The sequence below is a fragment of the Sarcophilus harrisii genome, chromosome 3, assembly GCF_902635505.1.
Source record: "Sarcophilus harrisii chromosome 3, mSarHar1.11, whole genome shotgun sequence".
NCBI lineage: Eukaryota > Metazoa > Chordata > Mammalia > Dasyuromorphia > Dasyuridae > Sarcophilus > Sarcophilus harrisii.
This window is the reverse complement of record NC_045428.1, coordinates 479790149-479812818: the sequence shown is the minus strand read 5'-3', so window position 1 is coordinate 479812818 and position 22670 is coordinate 479790149.

Here is a 22670-nt window from a genome sequence, read left to right as displayed (position 1 = left end):
AGGTGATTTGTTTAGTAGATTCTTTTTCTACTATTTTATGTTTCAGTAGGCAGTACTTTTAAAACAACAAAAAAGTATTTTTTGACTTGGAGTCAGTAAAGATGGGTTTAAATTTTAGCTTTGAAACTTATTAACTGTGTGGACAAAAGCAAATCATTTAATGGTTTTAGGCTTCAATTTCCTCATTGGTCAGTTGTGAGGCAGTGCTGGACCTGAAGTCAGGAAGCACTGAGTTTCATTCTCTTCTCAGACACTTATTAGATGAGTTACCTTTGAAAACTAATTTTATCCCCTTAACCTCAGATTCTTCATCCATAAAATGAGGATAATGTTTATCTCACTTGATCCCCAAAACAACTTTATGAGGTAATGTGTAAAAAGTGCTTTCAAACTTTATAGCACTATATAAATGTGAACTAGGATTCTTTATTATATTTAATGTGCATATTGTCACATGCATGACCATTTTCCTGGTTAGGCTGGCTTTTCATAAGAAAAAGTCAAATTGGGTATTTCATTTGACTCTGTTCAGTTTATTTTTTTTTTGTTTGTTTTTGGATAGCACTAGAAATCATTTGAAACTCTTAAATGCAGGCAGATGGTCCTAAAATATATATTTCTGAGAGTGAAAGAAGAGAGTAAATGAAAAAATACTAATTTTAAACCATTTATATTTCTGAGGAATCTAAGATTAGGGCACAATTTTAATATCTAGTAGTTCAAACCTCATATTCATTGTGATTTATTTAATTTTTGTATGAATCTAGAATGGAGAAAAAGGGGAATTTTGAAGAGAAACACTGCTTGCTCCCATCCTTGCAAATGAGTGTACATTTTTCAATAGTTTATGACCACTTCCTTTCTACAGTTAAATTTTCATCTAACTTGATTATAAAGGAGGCTCTCAATCCCTATTGATGAAATAATAATCTGGCCTCCTTGTTAATGCATTAATGTCTCTTACATTCTCTTCTATCAGATATTAAAATATGTAGTGTCATTCTTTCTACTTCAGAAAAGTGAGAAAAAATGGAGGGGGGAATGCATTTCTTACCATAAATTTTTTAAAAATTTAAAAAAAGGAAATCAAAATCAGTTGAAATATTTCATGACTTTTTTTTCAATTTTGTAACATTCTAGCTCAGATTTAGTGACAATATATACTATTATATAAAACTTGAGTACTCATCCAACATCTAATCATGGCTTGAATATGACTCTGCATTATTGAAAGCCATGCCAACAGTGTTAAAACTCAGCTGAGCTTTTGATTGTGAACTCAATGATCAGTTATCTTTGGGTAATTCAAGAACAAGCCTAGGTAAGTTCAGAAGGGTTCATAACTAAGAGGTTGACTATTAAGTAATATATTATCCTTATCTAATTACTTGGGAGAAAAATCTGATAAAATGTGGAAGGATGAAGATTGTCATTAGTGCAGATATACCCACAATTAGGAAGTGGTAGAAAAGTATGCATTTCAGAAAATTCTGCATAGGTATTACACCCAACTTTTTGTGTCATCTGTAAATTTAAGAAACTTAACTTACCATTTATACAATCATAAGTCACTGATAAAAAAATGCGAAACTTCACAAACCAAAGCAGAGATGCCAAGAGTACCCCATCTGAGTTCTTCCAAGTTGACATTAAACTCTTTTAATAACAATTCAAGTCTTGTTGTGCTGGGCTCCTCTCCAGCAAGAGATGAGAAGGGAATTAATACTATCTCCCAGGCCTGTACAATGACTTCCCTCTGTGTCAGTACAAGGCTGACTATCTGCTTGATAGTTCAACTGCAATGTAAAGAAAGTCCAGTGCAAAAAAGCCATTCCTTTGAATTCAGGTCTTCCATTTTATCTGTGCCTTATTCTCTTGAGGGAATAAAAAGAGGAATGCCAGTAGGAAATGAGATTTCCACCTCTTACAAACCAGATTTGACTTTATTTCCTGTCTAATCTCTGCTTTTTCAGAGAGAGAAGGAATAGGGAAACAGGAATCTGTCATTCTGATTATGTCCCTCCCATTTCTTTTTATCTCTCCAGTTTTCCTCAGGTTTCCTATGGGAAAAAGACTGCCACCACTCAATAGAGAACAGTCTCATATTATCTCATATACTACATATTGCAGTAATACTGAACTCTTGTTTTTCTTCAATTACTACATCTTCTATTACTTAATTCCTTATTCCTATCTTCCTATCTTCCTCAATTCCCTCCTGAAACAGTACCCAGTTTTTCCACTGTGGCCTATGGTATGCTTGTTCTATAGTCAACAAACATTTTTACTAAATTTTCCCTCTCCACGCTTTTTTCCCCTTCAACCTTTCTTTTTATTGTTGGGTTCTTACTACACCCTGAACTTTTAAGTAGCGATCCATGTGAACCATGTCTTTATTCCTTTACAAATTTCACTTAACTTTGCAGACTTTCTTTATTATTGATTACCCTTAGTTTTGTTTTTTTTTTTTTTTTAATTTTTTAAATATATGTGTCCTTGGGGCAGCTGGGTAGTGCAGAGGATGGAGCACCAGCCCTGAAGTCAGGAGGACCTGAGTTCAAATCTGGCTTCAGACACTTAACACTTCCTAGCTGTCCTAGCTGTATGACTTAGACAAGTCACTTAGCCCCAGTTGCCTCAGGAAAAAAACAAAGTGTGTGTGTGTGTGTGTGTGTGTGTGTGCACGTGCATGTGTGTGTGTGTGTGTGTGTGTGTGTGTGTGTGTGTGTGTCCTCACCCTCTTTGGAATTAAAGGTAGAAGGCAAAGACTATTTTTATGACTTCATTTGCATAGTGCTTAGCACAGTGCCAAAAATATAATAAGCAGTACAAAAATGACTATTAACTTGATTTTACTATTTGAATATTATGCCATACTTTGGCAGGCTCATTTTCCCTTCCATTGTTTTAGTTTTCTGAGTGGATACTACTCACAAGCTTCTACCATCTTTGTAATGTTACCAAATGAATATATGCCATAAAACTACATTACATATGGCTTCTGTAAGTCTTTACTTTGTGAAGCAATAACTTTTTTCTCATTGATTATGTAGTTTCTATGCTCCTTTGATCTCCTCACTGAAGTCATTGTTTTACATCCATCAAAATTCTCTAAGGAAAATTGGCAGCCAGTATCCATTTCTTTTCCTTTATATATTTATCATTTTCTCAAAAATAATTCAGAGCTGAATTTCATTTAGTCTTTATTTATTCACCTCTTCTTGTTATTCATTTTTATTATTTTCTATTTCTCTGTCCTATAGTCTTACTGCAAACATAGAGATGATTATGTAATGGTTTCCAAAATTCATGTTAATTAAAATACATTCAAATTCACTTTTGTGATGTCTAATACTTTCCATATGTAGTACCTTCCTATTCTTCATTTGAAGAGTAAGATACCTTTGTGTCTTTTCATTTTTCTCATTAAACCACATTTCCCCATTTTTTCTTTTCTTTCAATATTGGTCATATATTCCTTTTTAAATCACTGAATATCAAAGTATATATTTTTTTGGCTCAGAAGATATCAGATGAACATTTTAAAATTAACACTTTTATTTTTTAAATTTTCTTTTTCTAGGTAATGTTGGTCCCTAAATGTCCCATCTATTCTATTATCTATTTCTCTTTAAACTGGGTTATCTACAAATTTAATAAGCATTCATTTTCTGTTTTCACTCATAATCTTGTTAAAAAGATTGAACGATTATTTATTTGTAAGTTGATGATGAAGGGACAGATATGGTTGGATTTTATGAAGTGGAAGTGAATCACTGAAGTTATGGAGTACAATGAGCTGAGAATTTAGAATTTGAGAGTGTAAGCATCAACTTTTTTTTTTTTTTTGGGGAGGGGCCAGGAATAATAAATAGAAGATGGAAAAAATGAAAATGTGCTAGGTAGGATTAATGTAGATTGTAATGAGAGGACATAGGTATATGATTTCTAGTCCTACTTAATAAATCAAATATATATGTGTGTGTACAAATGTGTATTATATATAATATATATTGCATGTGTGTATTATAAAAATGCATATAGGTGTGAATGATTACGTCAACATAAATGACTTACAAGACAAATTTTGCATATGAAGAAAGATAAAAACAGGTTAAAATATTAGAAAGAAAATTATAAAGTATAAAGAGAATTAACAGTCAGAAGACCTGTTATCATAGGAAAGGCAAAAATAAATAGTGGGGACATCTAGGAAATACACCTTGGGCAGGGCCTACAATCATGGAGTCTTGAGACCATGAGATGAGTATCCCTTTCCACCTTTGTTTTGTTCACATATATTTTCTATATATCCCCAAATATATGTACCTTGAATATATACACTACTTGAGATCATAATCCTCTGCACTTTTACCCTATATTTTTCCATACATTTCTCATTCTCCATACACATGCCATAACTATATATGCCTGATCTTTCATACATACCACTGAACACATGTCCATCCATATGTGAGGGCTGATTACACATGACCCCAACATATAAATTTCTCCATACATATTCCCTGACCATAAATGTTTATTAAACTCATATACAAATAGAAAAATATATGTGATATCGATATTCATAATAAAATAAATTTGTTAATAAATCAATATTAATAAAATATCTATCACAAAAAATACAAAATTATATACAAAATCCTTAAACTCAATCTTGCCTTTTTATGGACTTAAAATTATGCTTTGATTATTGAACCATTCTTCAGCTTTTTTTGGCAACTTTTGAGCCTCCTTTCTCTGGAATATTCTGCTGCTAATCCTGAAATACCTCTTCATAAAATCTGTCCCATATTCTCTATTTTTGAAGGGTTCCAGGTTAGTCTGAATTTATTCTGCTCTTGGTACTGTTTCTGATCTTTTCTAGACTTTAAATTTTTGTATCCAGGCCAAATTTTTTTATTCATGCTCCCTCCCAGATTTTCAGCTCTCTTTTGTGTTTTGCCATCTCTCATTAGAATGGAAGCTTATCAAGGGATGGGAACTGCTCCTCTTCTTGATATGTTTATATCCCCAGTAGTTAGCAAAGTAGCTAGTTCAAAATGAATATTGATTTATGTCTTTCCTTCCTACTAGTATATGTTGTTGCTATTCAGTTGTTTCAGAAATCTCTTACTCTTTGTGAACCCAGTTGAGGTTTTCTTGTCAGAGATAGTGGAATAGTTTGCCATTTTCTTCTTCCCCTCATTTTACAAATGAAAAACTCTGGCCAACAGGGTCAAGTGACTTTCCCAGAATAACACAACTATTATTTATCTCAAGCCAGACTTGAACTCACAAAGATGAGTCTTTCTGGATTCAGGTCTGGCAATCAATTCATTTAGCCATAAAATTGCCAATGAGTATATTTTTATATGCCTGTATTAATTTACTTTCCTACTATTTCTGGAAGATCTTGAAATTATTTTTTAAATGGTAATTTTATTATTGTTATTTCCCTTCTATCTTTCCTCTGTGTAACGCTCCTTTATGCTAAAATAGTTTTCAAAAGTCTCCTACCCTGTTCCATACCAAACCCATTATTTTTAATTTGCATTTATTTATTCATTTGTATATTTATTCACTTGCTTATCTATCTTTCAGTCTCTCTGTTTGCCAAAAAACAAAATAAAACAAACAAATTTCCTTTTTTTTTAGGAACTTTTTATTCTCCTTAACAAGGTAGATGTGGGGAAGCACTCTTTTTGTCCTCCATAAGAGAGACAAGTCTTTCAAGACAGATAATAATTTAACTGTGGCATAAATTAAAAACGAAACAAAACAAAAACTATACATTTTAAGTCACCATAAAATTGTACTTTTTTATTTTATTTGAATATTTATTAAGATGTACAATCATAAAAGAAAACAAAATACAGCTACAAATCATGGGTGTTAATTCCTTTATCACAAACATTTGGGTATTTTTCTCTTTTATTTATTTGTGAAAATTATCACTTCTTAGTAGTTTGATAGCCATACTCAACTCAATATTCACAACCACTCCACAGCCCTGTCTATTTTTCCTTCTGTCTTATTCCTATCATCTTTCTGTTTTAACAGTTTTCTCTACCCAACCTTCTACTTTGTCTACTATTGTATTTATTTTTTCTTAAACACTTTGCTTTGCCTTGACAACTATCTTTCCTTTTCTTTATTGATTCTATTTGCTGCTTATTAGCCTAATAGTCACAATTTTTTTAAAACTTCTATAAATATTATTGATTTTCACTCTTTTTAATTTTGAAGTAAAATTTCAATCATCATCTGGCTACGGAGATTATTCTCCTCTGAAAATTCCTATTTATCCTCAATTTTGCCAATTTCTCATCGCTAAATTTAAATTCTAACTTACTTCATTAGTTGCAGCTCTTGCAAATTATCTTCATGATTTCTTTATTTTCATTTAATTCATTTCTTTTTCTCTGCACATATATTTTTTGTCTGCAATCTTCTCTTTAAAAAGGTAGAATTAGAAAATGTATAAATATAAGTAAATATGTAAAATATAAAAAACTGAGATTCCCCTATCTTGAAGCATCTTTTTTCTGTGCCAAAATATTTGGATTTTTTTTCATTTTTTTTCATAATTAGAGGTACTAGGAACTACAAACTAAAAGTAAATGATTCTGGCTTTTGAACTTGGGAGATCCTTGTGCATATGTGTCATTCATAGCAAGGAAGGATTTTTTTTTTTTTTTTAATTCTGTTTAGGTTTGTACTAGTCCAGCAAGCAAGAATTTTTTTTTTCAGTTTACTTTACTTAATTCAGATGAACATAGTCTTGTCCTTTGCTGCCTAACCAAAGTATGTAACGCAGTCATATTCCTAGAATATACATATTACCTAATCAAAAGAGGAATCTCATTGCTTTCACCTATGTTTTAGAAATTATAAGGTAGTTAAACTGGTGAGATAATGGCTGAAGAGCAATAACTCTGTGACTGTCTTGTTAGGAAGCAAATTCTTGGAAGCCCAGAGAACTTTATGGAAAAAGTTATATTTAAGAAGGACATCAGGAAGAAATTAATTTCTAGAACTGGAAACTGCTTTCCATGATCACTGTAGTTTCTTAGGTGCAAGGTTTTCTTTCATGTGGGTCTTGGAATTGAGAGCTGGAAGCTCCACTAAGCACTCTCTCTCCTTTGGAGGTTTCTAACAGGGAAAAGGAAAGAACAGGCAAAAAGTAAATTATTTAAATATATATTATTAATAGATTTTCTTTTCAATTACTTTTATTTCTGAATGTAGTTTATTCTCTTTCTCTCTTCACAGAGCCATCACATGTGACAAAGAATAAAAAGAACCAAAAACAGCAGCTCAAAAATAACATTAATGGAATCCAGAAATACAGTTTTCCACAATTATAAACCTTCATCATTGCAAAAGAGAAGCATATAGTCTCTGAGGAAAACTTTCATAATTATAATTACAAGGTGTTCAAAACAAATTGAATCTTTATTGCTATCCCCTTTAAGATAAAATGATTCTATTATTTTCTCCTATTTTATATTGACATATGAATATCTAAAAATGTATAGTCATTCTGCTTCTCTTCTAATTCTTGAAAGACATTTTTTACATAGTTTTAGTAAAATAAATAAATTTACCCTCTTTCATCTCTAATTTAATTTAGAGTTAAACCATTTCTAAAAATCTATTTGGTCAGAATGTGTTTTCCTAAATCTTATTCATAAAGGAGAGACCTAGATTTCATTATGAATCATAGTGTACATCAAATATGCTGTAATATATGATGTCATTTGTGTACATGTCATATATATGTATGTGTAGACAGATATATATATATATATATATATATATATTTTAGTGTATATTCCATATATTTATGTATATGTTTGTAGTATATGCATAAGTGTAAGGAGAGGGAGAGACAAACAGAAAGAGAGAGAGAGAGAGAGAGAGAGAGAGATGGATAGATATAGATACATAGAATATACACATTCCTTTTTAATTTTGGAGCAATGACTAATATTTGTGTAATTAAGTTAAAAACTACTGGCTTTATCTTTTTCTTTGTTCTTATAAGTGAAGAAACATTTTCTAACTAACAACCAAGTCCTAGAGGAGAAGAAGTAATCTCTTTCTTTCTCTGAAGCAGATAACATCTTTTGGTCATTTATCAATTGGGGCATAGCTCTTTTTTTTTTTTTTTTTTTTAAATAAATTTGACTCGGTTCCCTCTATGTTTGAGAAATAAGGCGTTATGAGAGAGACTTGCTTTGAACTTTCTTTTTGCAATTACTATTTCTAACTATATTTACCCCATTCATTTTCTCTCCTTTCATCTTGTTCCTCCTCAAAAATGTTTTGCTATTGATCAATATGCTCTCTCTTTTATCACTTTCTCCCATTCTATATACCATTCCCTTGTATATTTTTCTTCTAACTGCCATACTAATGGGACAATTTTAATGAGTTAAAAGTATTATCCTCCCATGTTGGAATGTCAAGAGGTAACCTTATAAAGCTCTTTATACTATCACTTTCCTGATTATCTCCTTATCCTTCTTCAGAGTTATGTATTTAAAAATCAAAATTTTTATGCAGCTCTTGTCTTTTCATTGCTAATGCTTAAAAATGTTCTATGTCATTGAATGACCACTTTTTCTTCTGAAGGATTTTACTCAATTTTGCTTTATTATCTCTTGATATTTGTGTCATTAGAATCTATTTTCTCAGTTTTATTTTTAAGGAATTATTTACCTCAGTGAACTTTTGTACCTTCTTTTCCACTTGGTTAGTTTTGCTTTTTAAGGCAATCTTGTCATTAGTTGTTGTTGTTGTTCTTGTTTGCATTTCTCTCAATTCTTTCCCTATTTTACCTCTATCTCTCTTCCTTGATTTTCAAAATCTCTTTTGAGCTCTTCCATGGCCTGCGTCCAATTCATATTTTTCTTGAAGGCTTTGGATGTAGGAGCTTTGACTTTGTTATCTTCTGAGAGTGTGTTTGCGCTTTCCTTGTCACCATGATAACTATTAATAGTCAGAACATTTTGTTGTTGTCTCCTCATTTTCCTAGCCTATTACTCAGTTTTTAATTCTTTGTTAAAATAGGGCTCTGGTTCCAGGTTTGAGGGTGCATTGTTCTGAACTGGGGGGGGGGCAGATTGGGTAGATGTTTTCAGAGATCCTTCTAGGACCCTGACCACAAGCATCCTTCTCTGCCCTGGATCTATTAGTAGTATTGCTATCACATTGTAGCTGTAAAGTCTAATGCTCTAACGTAAGAGTCCTTGTTTGCTGCTGTTAGGGCCACTGGGGTTGGGGCTGGGCTGCACTGGCATTGTCTGAGCTGGGACTGCACACCAGACTCCCACTCTGGAGCCACAGACTTTTTCTGCTGACCTTCCCAGTTCTTCTTTGGTGTCTCTGAGCTAAGAGGTCTGGAAGCCATCAGTACTGCTGCTAATTCAAGAATGTGCTGGATCACACCCCAGCATCATTGACCTTTTCTACTGACTTTCTAAGTTGCCTTTAGCTGGAAAATATTCTACTCTGTTCTACTCTGTCTTTTTGGGTGTTCTAATGTTCTAAAATTTACTTATTTTATTTAAAATTTAAAAGAATTTAAGATTTAAAGGAATTTGGAGTGGTTTGGGGGCATTGTTGGGCAGTCCCTGCCTTTACTCTGCCACCTTGGCTCTGTCTCTCCATTTAGCTTACTGTCAAAGATTCTTAGTGACAGTTTCAAGTTTTCATTCCTGACTTTCAACATTCCATGAGACTCTAAGAATTGGGTCATGACTTTTAATGGTTCTTCAAGGACAGAATTTTAGTATGCTACATACAAATATTTCCATGCTACAAATTTATTTCTGCAGTTTCTATTTGATAAATGTTATGACTTGATAAAATGTTGTCTGCCTGAGATTGCAAACAGGCATTTCTCCAAAATGTTTCTCTTCTCCTTATCTCAATGAAATAAAAATAAAAATAAAAAATAGGAAAAAAAAAACAAAAAACAATAGCTATACAGAATGTTTCCCAAAACTTTAAATCCTTTATTTTATATTGCTCTTCATTTATACTACCACTACAAAGGGAATCCACCTTTCTTTAAGGTTCCACTCATTCTTTTGTGAATTCTACTTTACTAAACTTTCTTGTGGGTTCTTTCTTTTCTTACACAATACCATACTCCATTTATGTACTTTATTTTAAGTTAAATGATTTAGCTATTAGTTTAATTAAACAAAGAAATTCTAAGGAATCATTTCAAACTAGCTTCAGCACTGTTTATTGTCTAATACATGAAATTACTTTCTAGTAGAAAAATACATTCATAATCCTCCAGGAAGGGAGAGAAACATGTGCTCTTTTTAGTTAATCTTAATCCTAACTGAAAACTCCTAAAATATATTAACCATTATAAATTCATAACATGGAAATTTATAGCAAATATATTTTATTTCAGTCACAATTTTAGTCTCTGATTGATTTATAATGCCATAAATTTCTACAAGCCAGAGGGAAAATTCCTTTCTTTTGATTCTTTCTCTCTACAATCTCCAACCTGACCAGAGCTATGAAGTCATGGAAAAAGAATCCCATTTTATTTTATTTTTATCTCCCACTGGAAGCATGATCAAAAGATTAGTGAAAGTAAGTTCCCATTTTTATATTGCAGAAACCTTGGAGAGTTGTGTTAGGTATCAGATTTTGTTGATATTCCTCATCTTTCTAAGTGTCCTTCTCTTGCCAAGGAACCACAACTAAGATCATATATAATGTATAGCCACCATAATAGAGGGATAGAAAACTTATAATAGAGTATTCCAGAAGAAAAACAAAATAGGCTTACTCAATGAATAACTTACTCATTTAAAGCTGAATTTAATGTTTTAGGTTGGAAAAAATGGGACTTTAATGAAATAAAAGGCTTTCTGCCATTACTGGTGAAAAGATCAAAACTGTATGAAAAATTTGAAGTTTACATACAGTATTGAATATAAGCATAAAGAGATAATCATGAATGAATAATTATAAAGAACTAAACTATATTCTAATATGAATGTAGGATATAGGATATATACATATATATCCCTTTTGAATCCTTTAGTCTTTAGTGGTCATAGAGATAGTCTAAGTAGGCAAGGCCTTTTAATGGTCTTGTTTTGTCCTAGTGATCATAAAAGAAGAATGGGGGAGGAGGGGGAAGAAAAAAAATGGTAAAGGATAAAATGAGGGTAGCACAAAATGAAAGAGAAAATAGTACTGAGTAGAGACTCCAGGCCCATTTCTTTGAATCAGGATAAAAGAGGGAGCAGAACTTTCCCCTTTCCAATTCAGTGTGTGACCCCTCTAGTGTGAGTAAACTGTGATTTTCATCTTCTGAACATAGCAGGAAGGCATGCTTTGGAAAGACTGCAAGCAAGAAACTGTAACAGATATAGAGCAAACCAGTCACATCACTTTTAAAGATATAGTTTTTCTATATATTCAAATAATTAAAGGAGATAAGATCTACTGACCTGTTGGAGGACTATTTGTACCTCAATCTAAAGAGATCTAGGTATAACCAGGCAAAACTTCTTAGGAGTATCTTTATGTTAGGCTATCTAAACATGGTCCATAGTTCCTGTTGTAAAGTTTAGGGGAAATTATCTTCCAAAATCAGGGTATGCATGTGGAAAAGAAAGAGAAGGGGCAGCTAGGTGGTGCAGTGGATAGGGCACCAGTTCTGAATTCAGGAGGACCTTACTTCAAATCTGATTTCAGACATGTAACACTTCCTAGCTATGTGATCCTGAGTAAGTCACTTAACCCCAATTGCCTCAGGAAAAAAAAAAAAAAAAAAAGGATAAGGGAGAGCAGCTGTTATCTTAACTTTCTCCTGGTTGGAATTTGTCAGAGAAAGGAAGAATACACAAACATAAACATACAGTTACACACACACACACACACACATACACACACACACACACACACACACACACACTTTTTATCTCTACTAGGAAAAAGGAAGCAAAGGAAGGAGGAGAAAATTAGAGAGGGGGTAAATTAAAAAAGGAATTTCCTAAAAAACCCTCTAATAATGCACAAAACAATTTATATTACTTCTTCAACTGACAAAAATGGATAAGATACTTAAAGAGAGCAGAATAAGTTAGAAAATTCTAATTCCCTCCATGAACATGACAGAATATCACATCAGGGCAAATGTAAAATGCTGAAAATAAAGGAGAGTTGGGGCATAACACTGGTTCTCCTGAGATAACTAGTAATGACCCAAATACAGAGCCCAGGACAGAGATTTGCCCATGTTGAATGCAAACACCTCCAGGCTAACTCCACTGAAACAATAAATGAGGCTTGGGACAGTTGGATTGGGAGGTAGCATTGGCCCTAGCCACAAGAAATTTCACCCCTTAGACATCGTGAGGAGTCAGGGTTCTAAATAGGGGAAGAATAAGGGAACCTCTGCTGATAAGCAATGGCAGGCCCAGCTGTGCTGTGGAGACTGACTCTGTGTGAACAGGCTGGACCTGAGGCCAGAGGCAGCAACCCTCATGCTCCAGGATTAAAGCAATTACAATAACAACCTGCTATAAATTAGGGGAAAAAAATAAGGAAACAAAGGAAAAAGAAACGAACCTCAAAGTACCTCAAAAAGTTACTATGGAAATAGAAAAGACCAGGATTTATCATTTATCTTCAGAGGATACCAAACCAAAAAAAAAAAAAAAAAAAAAAAAAAAGCTTCTCCTACCCCAAAAAGTGATATTGAATGATCATTTGCCCTAAAAGAATTCATAGAACTCAAAAAAGACTTTAAAAATCAAATAAAATATATTTGGGGAATTAAAAAAAAAATAAGAACAATACAAGAAAAACAAGAGAATTAGGAAAAGAAACTGGAAAAGGAATCCAGAATCTTAAAAGAAGAAAATGGCTCCTTAAAAGCTCAGGCCTTAGAATATTATATAGTAAAAAACAAAATAACTGGGTTTGGGGCCAAAAATATTATACTCAGCAAAGTTAAGCATAAAACTTAACAACAAAAATAACAGCAAAAGACCATTCAATGATCTGTCAGACTTGCAGAATTTTATTGGGAAAAAAAAAACCTAAATGTAATAGAAAACTTCACATATAAGTTCCAAAAGAAATATAAAGTAAATATCAACAATTTCAAGAGACTCAATAGGGACAAACTATTCATGTTTCATACATCAAAATGTAAACCATCTGTCTAAGATTATAGTTAGTAATTGGATAGTTTGAAAGAAAGATTGTGGTAAAGCTGAATAGGTTGTGATCATGTAGGAAAGGGTACAAGTAGAAATTATCTAATATAAGTGAGGTATAAAAAATTAGATGGTGTAGGAAAGCTGATAGTTCTGGAAACCTATTTTCATCAGGAATGGATTAAATGGGAAACAATACATGCATAATTCAGATAGAAATAAGAGGGGAAAAGAATAGGGTATGGGGAGAGGACAAAAAAAGGATTCTTTGGGGAGGGTGTCATTAAATAATATATGAGAAAGGTAGGAGGTAGAAGTAAAATAAAGAATTCAGGAGAGAGAGGAATGGGATAAGGGGCAAAAGTAAAGCAAAAGAGTGATGAGGGATACAAATAGGGTGAGAAGGATAGTGAGTAATACAGGAAGAGGGAAAATAAAACAAGCCATTATAACTTAGAATGAAATGGATTTCACCCATTAAATGGAAACTTGTTAAAAATTTGAACTCAATAATACATTACTTTCAGGAAATGTTATAAAATTTAGATTTATCCATAAACACAAAATAAAGATCAGGAATAATGTAAAAAAGGGGGGTAGTTGTAATCTCATACAAAATTAAAGCTAAAATTGATTTAATCAAGGGAGAAAGATGGAGGATCTACACTACATGTCACAAAATATGCATATCAATTAATATTATTTTAGAAGATTTAAATAACTAGATATAAGATTGGAATACTTCTGTGGATAGATTTTTTTTTTTGGTTGGGTTAGGCAATTGTGGTTAAGTGACTTGATCAGGATCACATAGACTTTATGTAAATATTAAGTTTCTGAAACCAGATTAGAACTTAGTTCCTCCTGACTTCAGAATCGATCCACTGTGTCATCTAGCTGCCCCTGGGACACAGTAAATAATAAACTAGTCAAGTTAGATAAATATGGAAAGTCTTGGAAGGAAAATGTTAACTACTTTCTAAGAAACAGAATAAGTAGAAATAAGCATAGAATGTATATGTGTGTATGCTTTTAGATAATTATGCATATAAGTATGTGTATATGCATGTGTGCATATGTATGTGTATATATACATATAATTATAGCTATGTTATTTGTAGACTTCTTGCGGGAGAAGGAAAAAATAAAGTAAAAAGTGCCTAACAGAAGACAAAAGAAAGCTTAAAAGGAAGCAAAGAAAAAATGGACAACTCTGAACATAATAAAAAAATGTGTTGCTATATAGGCTTTCTTGACATGAAAATATATTTCTTTATATTTTGAATCCTTTCTCATATTCTGCTGTACATGTGGCATTTTCTTCTTTTTATTTATGTTTAAAATTAGATAAAGGAAAAAAGACCATGAAAAATAATCTGAATGGGTGCTTATAATCAAGGAATGTATTAATAAATTGTGACATATAAATGTAATGAAATATTGTGCTGTAAATAATATTGGAGAGGAACCAGGGAAGACATAAACTAATGCAGAGTGAAGTAAATAGAAAGAGGATAACAAATTATATAATGATAGAATTATGATAAAGGCTAAACAACTTAAAAGAATTAAGAAAATTTGTCAGCATGATGACCATCTATTTAAACGTCTTACTCATAACCTGATACAAAGGAGAAAGGTTCATAGTTCAGAAAGAGAAAAAAAACAGATATGGGAAATTTGGAATATATTTTGCTTGTTTATACATGATAATGGGGAACTAGGGGTTTTGTTTGGTTTCTTTCTTTTTAATGAATGAGGGAGAAAGTATGAGTGGAGAGTCTTTGAGCACTGAAAGAAATAAAATAGATTTTTAAAAATCAAACAACTTCAAATGCTAGAGGAATATTCTTAGGCTGGCCACTAAGAAAACAAGATCAAATGGAAAAAAAGCTTTGTATAAAATTTCTCTGAAAAAAATATAATAATATAAAATATATGCACACATACACATGTATATATACATCAATGCACTCATATATAAATATAAAATATGCATAAATACATATGTGTACATAAGTTATGTACTGTAGCAATAATAATGGAAACAGAAAACACACGCAAAACAGACAGACACATAAAGTGAATATTGCAAAATTATATAAAATTAATGAATAGTAAAAAAAGAAAAATACACATTCAAATTCCAATTCCATGTCTTTATAGAAGTGTGAGGTCCACAGTAGTCTGCATGGTACCTATTTTTAAACTTTTTAATTTTTTTTAATATTTTGAATGTTTTCTATAGTCTTGAATATTATCTATAGTCATATAAAATAATACTCTAAAATCACTAGTAATTTATGAAATGTAAATTAAAACAACTCTGAACTATGACTTTTATATTTACCAGATTGACTAATATGACAGAAAGGTAAATAACAAATTTTGGAGAGTAAATGGAAAATTGAGACCCTAGTAAGCAGTTGTTGGAGTTATGAATTGATTCAATCATTCTGAAGAGCAATTTGGGACTATGCCGAATGGTCAATAAAACCTTGCATATCCATTGATCTTTCAGTACTACTACGAGGCCTCTATTCCTTTTTTTTTTTTTTTTTTTTTTTATAGCTTTTTATTTACAAGTTGTATGGATGGGTAATTTTACAGCATAGACAATTGCCAAACCTTTTGTTCCAATTTTTCCCCTTCCCCCCTCCCCTAGATGTCAGGATGACCAATACATGTTAAATAGATTAAAGTATAAATTAAATACAAAATATGTATACATATCCAAACTGTTATTTTGCTGTATAAAAAGAATCAGACTGAAATATTGTGCCTGTGAAGGAAATTTAAAAAAAAATGCAGGCAGGCAAAAATATAGGGATTGGGAATTCAATGTAATGGTTCTTAGTCATCTCTCAGAGTTCTTTCGCTGGATGTAGATGGTTCAGTTCATTACTGCTTCATTGGAACTGATTTGGTGCATCTCATTGCTGAAGATGGTCAAGTCCATCAGAATTAATCATCATATAGTATTGTTGTTGAAGTATATAATGATCTTCTGGTCCTACTCATTTCACTCAGCATGAGTTCGTGTAAATCTCTCCAGGCATTTCTGAAATCATCCTGTTGGTCATTTCTTATGGAACAATAATATTCCATAACATTCATATACCACAATTTATTCAGCCATTCTCCAATTGATGGGAATCCACTCAGTTTCCAGTTTCTGGCCACTACAAAGAGGACTGCCACAAATATTCTTGCACAAACAGGTTCCTTTCCTTTCTTTAAGATCTCTTTGGGATGTAAGCCCAGTAGTAACACTTAGGCCTGTATTCCAAAGAGATTTTTTTTTAAAAAAAAATGGATCCATATATAAAAAATATATTTATAGTAACTCTTTTTGTGGTGCCAAGGAATTAACAATTGAGGGAATGCCCATGAATCAGGGTATGGCTGAATAATTTGTGATATATAATTGTGATGAAAGAGTATTATGCTATAAGAAATTTTAAGAAAATGCTCTTGGAAAAAGCTAGAATGATGTATATGAAGTGATGCAAAGGGGAAAATGAACAAAACCAGGATAATATTGCATGATGATCAAAAGTGAATGACTTAGCTATTATAAGCAGCACAATATCTAAGACAATTCTGGAGCTTTATAAAGAAAAAAAAAATACTATCCAGAGAAAGAGCTATTAGAATCTCAATGAAAATCAAAACATTCTTTGCATTTTCTTTTCTTTTATTTGTGCTCAGATTTTTGTTTTCTCTCACAACTAATATATATATATATATATATATATATATATGTTTTGCATGTCTGTACATGTATAATATATCACCTTGCTTGCCTTTTCAAGGAAACCATTTCAAAGTTAAAGGAAAAGAGAGGATGAGAAACTCAATTTAAGAAGATCTGAGATAAAAATCCATCCTCAGATATTGACCTCTGACAACTCACTTTACTTTTATCTATCTTAATTTCCTCTTCTCTAAAATCAGTATATAATAACTGCCTCCCTTCTTGGTTGCCAAAATTAAATATGATAACATTTGTAAAAAAGCATTTCGCAAAACTCCAAATTCACAAAGTTTAGGTCATAAGAAGACTTTACAGATACCTTTCAGAAGATCTCTGTAGCAAAGATAAAGACCAAGTTTAGTTAGTCAATAACTTTTACTAAGAGCTTATTATATGTTAAATACTTGGCTAAGTTCTTAGAATACAAAGAAAGACAAAATACATTCTCTGCTTCCAAGGATCTCACAATCTAATGGGAGAATACAACATATAAAAATAACATGAAATGGGGTGGGAATGGTCCAATACAATTTTGGGGAGAGAAGAAACTTTACCAGGGAAGTCATCAGAGAAAATGAGCCTGAAGGAAATTTTATAGGGTGTGTGTGAGGATAGAAATTGTTATCTTATCAAAAGCTACCATGAGGCAGCTTTTTGGTTGCAAAATCCAAAAGATTTTCTAAAGGTTCACCCATCATTTAACTATTATTTAGTTCTCCTCTTCTAGGTAGTACTAATGAAGGGAAAAGGGAGAAAGCTGAGCTGCTTCTCCGGTGTATGTATTGTACAAGTGAGGGAACTGAGAGGATTAGAATATCAAGTGCTAGTGAAAACTGAATGAATCACTCTGACTTCACCTTGTGACTCAGTTTTGTAGCGAAATCAATTCCCTTTCCCTTCATTTATCAGAATAGTGTAATTTCTGTCTTTTGAAAAAAAATGTTATTCATTGATATTCAAATATCAATTAAATTGGGAATTATATTATTTGAACCTATCCCTTCATGAATAAAAAATTGGATCACTTCTACCTAATGCTTAGAGACCATTAACTAAAGATCTAGCTTATGCTGAGTGGAAATCTGATCAGAACCCAAGACTGATGCAAGGAGTTTTCTCATAATTTTACATCTCAAGCAATCCTTATCACTTATCTGAAAATTGACTCTATACTCGTTAATCATTTCTATTCATTTCCCTTTGATTGAATAGAGATACTAGAGGGGAGCAGGTTATCTTGTTTTCTGATTGCAGGGAATAACACCTGTTTATTCTTCCCCTCCCAATTTGGAAGGTCACTAATCTTTACTCCAATTAGAAATTTTTATAACCTGATTAATTATTTTATTTTAATTAATGGGTCTTACTCGATTAAATGTTTTTAGTGTGTAAAAATCTGCCTCCTACTGTCTTTGGCATGCAGGGTCAAAGCTGAGGAAGGTGACTGTTCACAGTTTCTTAAGAAATTGGCATTCATTGCTTAAGAAATCATTATTCTCTTAAACTCAAACCTTTGTTTTTTCAGTCATAACATCTTTCACCTCCTACAATCTGAGAGGTCAAAAAGACAGAATTATATCTAGAAGCAATCTATTCTTATCAGGTAAGTCTTCCTGGACACTGGATCCAAAAAACAGCTAAACAAGAGAGCCTTTCCCTTCCAAGGTATCATTGATTTGCCACAGAAACAGCTACAGTGATGTTGCTCTTTATGAGCAGAGAATTACAAAAGTGTAGGGCTTTCAGAGTTATAAGGCCCCAATGGCAGAAACTGCTGAATAACCTCCTTTCCTTTTTTTCTCTCAATTACATGTAAAAACAATTTTTGACCATTTTCTTTTAAAATTTTGAGTTACAAATTCTTCTCTTTTACCTTCTTCCATCATTAAGAAAGCAAGGAATTTAATGTAGTTTATACATGTGCAAAACATGTTGCTATCTTAGTATTTTGTGGGGGGAAAATCACAACAATAAAAAAATAAAATTCAAAAAGTATAGTCCCATTTGTATTCAGACTTAATCAGTTCTTTCTCTGAAAATATATAACACTTTTCATCACAAAATTGTCTTGGGTGATTTTATTACTGACAATAAGTATATCATTCAGGGGGGGATCATCATACAATATACACAAAATGTCACTGTATATACTGTTATCCTGATTCTGCTAACTTTACTTTGCATCAGTTCATGTAAGTTTTTTCCCATGTTTTTCTTAGACTATCCTGATTATGATTTCTTATTATCTCACAACATCATAAAAATCATATACTTTGATCAGTCAGTGTTTCCTTAATTGATGAACATGTCCACCATCTTCAATACTTTTCCATGACAGAAAGAGCTGCTATACCTATTTTTGCATGTGTATGTCCTCCATTTTTAAGAATTTCTTTGGGATATAGACCTAACAGTGATATTTCTGGGTCAAAAGATATGTATAGTTTTTTAAATCTTTGGACATGATTCCAAATTAGTCTTTGGAATGGTTGAAATAGTTCACAATTCCAACAATGCATTAGTGTCTCAATTTCCTACATTCCCTCTAACATTTGTCATTTTTCCTTTTTTGTCATATTAGACAATCTGATAGGTGATGGGTGGTGTCTAAGAGTTGTTTTAATTTTGATTTCTCTAATAAGCAGGTAATTTAGTGCAATTTTTCATATGATTAAAGAAAGATTTGATTATTTTGTCTGAAAAACTGCTTTGCATCTTTAATACAAGATAATTTGTTCCATCCCATTTATCTCTTCCATCTGGTCCTTATGAATTCTTTATTTTCACTCCTTAAATTTATTTTTATAGATGATATACCATTATATTCAACTCATATCTGAGGTCTCTGTCTTAGCAGACTCCTTAAAATTGTCCTAATAATGATACATTTCTTAAGAATTATAAGAATCATCTTCTCACATAGGAATGTAAACAATTTAATGTTTGTTTTTTCTCTTTATTTATTTATTTATTTTATTTCATAGCTTTTTATTTACAAGTTATATGTATGGGAAATTTTACAACATTGACAATTGCCAAACCTTTTGTTCCAATTTTTCCCCTCCTTTCCCCCACCCCCTCCCCTAGATGGCAGGATGACTAGTAGATGTTAAATATATTTGAGTATAAATTAGATACACAATAAGTACACATGACCAAACCGTTATTTTGCTGTACAAAAAGAATCAGACTCTGAAATATTGTACAATTAGCCTGTGAAGGAAATCAAAAATGCAGGCAGGCAAAAATATAGGGATTGGGAATTCAATGTAATTGTTCTTAGTCATCTTCCAGAGTTCTTTTGCTGGGTGTAGCTGCTTCAATTCATTATTGCTCCATTGGAACTGATTTGGTTCATCTCATTGCTGAAGATGGCCAGGTCCATCAGAATTGGTCATCATATAGTGTTGTTGTTGAAGTATATAATGATCTCCTGGTCCTGCTCATTTCACTCAGCATCAGTTCGTGTAAGTCTCTCCAGGACTTTCTGAAATCATCCTGTTGGTCATTTCTTACAGAACAATAATATTCCATAACATTGATATACCACAATTTATTCAGCTGTTCTCCAATGATGGGCATCCACTCAGTTTCCAGTTTCTGGCCACTACAAAGAGGGCTGCCACAAACAATTGTGCACATACAGATCTCTTTGCCTTCTTTATGATCTCTTTAGGATATAAGCCCAGTAGTGTTACTACTGGATCAAAGGGTATGCACAGTTTGATAACTTTTAAACAATTTAATCTTATTAAGTCCCTTGTCATTTCTCTTTCTTACATGTTTATGCTTCTATTGAATCTTGTATTTGAAGGTCAAATTTTTTGTTTAGCTCTGGTCTTTTCATTATGAATACATGAAAGTCTTCTGTTTCATTGAATATCCATTTCTCCCCCCCACCCCCCCAAGGGGGTAAATCCCTGAAGGATTGTAATAAGTTTTGTTGGAGAGGTAACTTTTGGCTATAATCCAGGCTCCTTTAATTTCTGGAATAGCATATTCCAAACTCTCTGATCTTTTGATGTAGAAGTTTATTAATACTGTGTTATACTGACTGTTGATCCAAGATTTTAGAATTGTTTCTTTCTAGCTACTTGCAGTATTTTTCTTCTTTATTTGGGAGCTCTATAATTTGACTCTAATATTCCTTAGAGTTTTCATTTTGAAATCTCTTTCAGGAGGTGATTGGTAGATTCTTTCATTTTCTACTTTACTTTCAAAATCTAGAATATTAGAGCATTTTTCATTGATAAATTCATGCAATATAATTTTTAGGGAACTTTTATTTCTAAATTATGATATCAGGTAGAATAATAGTTCTTAAATAATCTCTACTAGATCTCTTTGCCAGTTGTTTTTACAATAAGATATTTCATATTTTTCTTACATTTTTTCCTTCTTTTGATTTTATTGTTTTTTGTTGTTTCACAAAATCATTTAATCTCCTACAAATATAGTTTTATTTCTGGTATTGCCAGGTCACCTTTCTTACATTTCTTAGAAATCCCCTTGATATGCTTGATATTTTGTTTAACAAAATGATTTCTGCTATTATTTTTTCTAACTCAATAAACTGTTTTTGGGGAGTTTGATTTTTATCGTTCTCAATAAGCAGATTACTTTTGCTAGAATTTTCATGTTGATTATATTAACTTGCCCTACCCATGGCGAATTAATGACTCCAATGGTTTAGATATGACTTTGTGTAGAATTTTTTGTTAAATTTTTAATTAATTTGTTTGTTTTGGTTGTACATTTAAATTCATTTTTACATATTACCTTATGAAGCATGTTGGGACAATAAAAAATCAGAAGAAAAGGGAAAAACCATGAAAGACTGATTTACATTCAGTCTCCATCATACTCTCTCTGGAGTTTCCCATCCAAAGTTTATTGGAATTGCCTTGGATCACAAAACCATTGTGAAGAACCAAGTCTGAGATGGTTGATCATCTCATCATTTTGCTGTTATTGTGTACAATGTATTTCTGGTTCTTCTTGTTTTGCTCAACATCAGATTGTGTAAATCTTCCTAAGCTTTTCTAAAATCAACTTGTTCACCATTTTTACACAATAACATTATTCCATTACTTTCATATACCATAAGTTATGCAGCCATTCCCCAATTTATGGGCATCTATTCATTTTCCAATTTTTTGCTACCACAAAAAGTGCTGCTACAAGCATTTTTGCACACATTGGTCCTTTTCCCCTTTTCATAATTTCTTTGGGATACAGACACAGAAGTGGCATTGCTGAATCAAAGTTCTCTCTCCAGGGAACAGCCTGGTTTCTTGGGCTGGCAATTTGTCTTCTGCACTGGGACTGGATCCTGCCCCACTGGTCTGCTTTGCTACTGATCCATGACAGAAAATCTCAGTTGCTGATGTACTGTGATTAAGATACTCTATTCTTTTTAAAACTGCAGAGTGTTTTCATTCTATTAAACTCTGTTCAGAGACTTGTTTTCATGTGGTTTTTGAGGGAAATTGGGAAAGCTTGAACAGCTTCCTAGGTTCATTCTGTCATCTTGGCTCTGACCCGGAACTAGAAATGTTTTATAATTTTGTTAATATAGCTCCTGGCTTTGTCATGGCAGGAAGATTCACAGATATTTTATATTAACTACAGACATCTTAAATGGAATTTCTTTCCTCCTCTCTCTTGTTGCTGAGCTGTATTGATATTATATAGAAATGCTA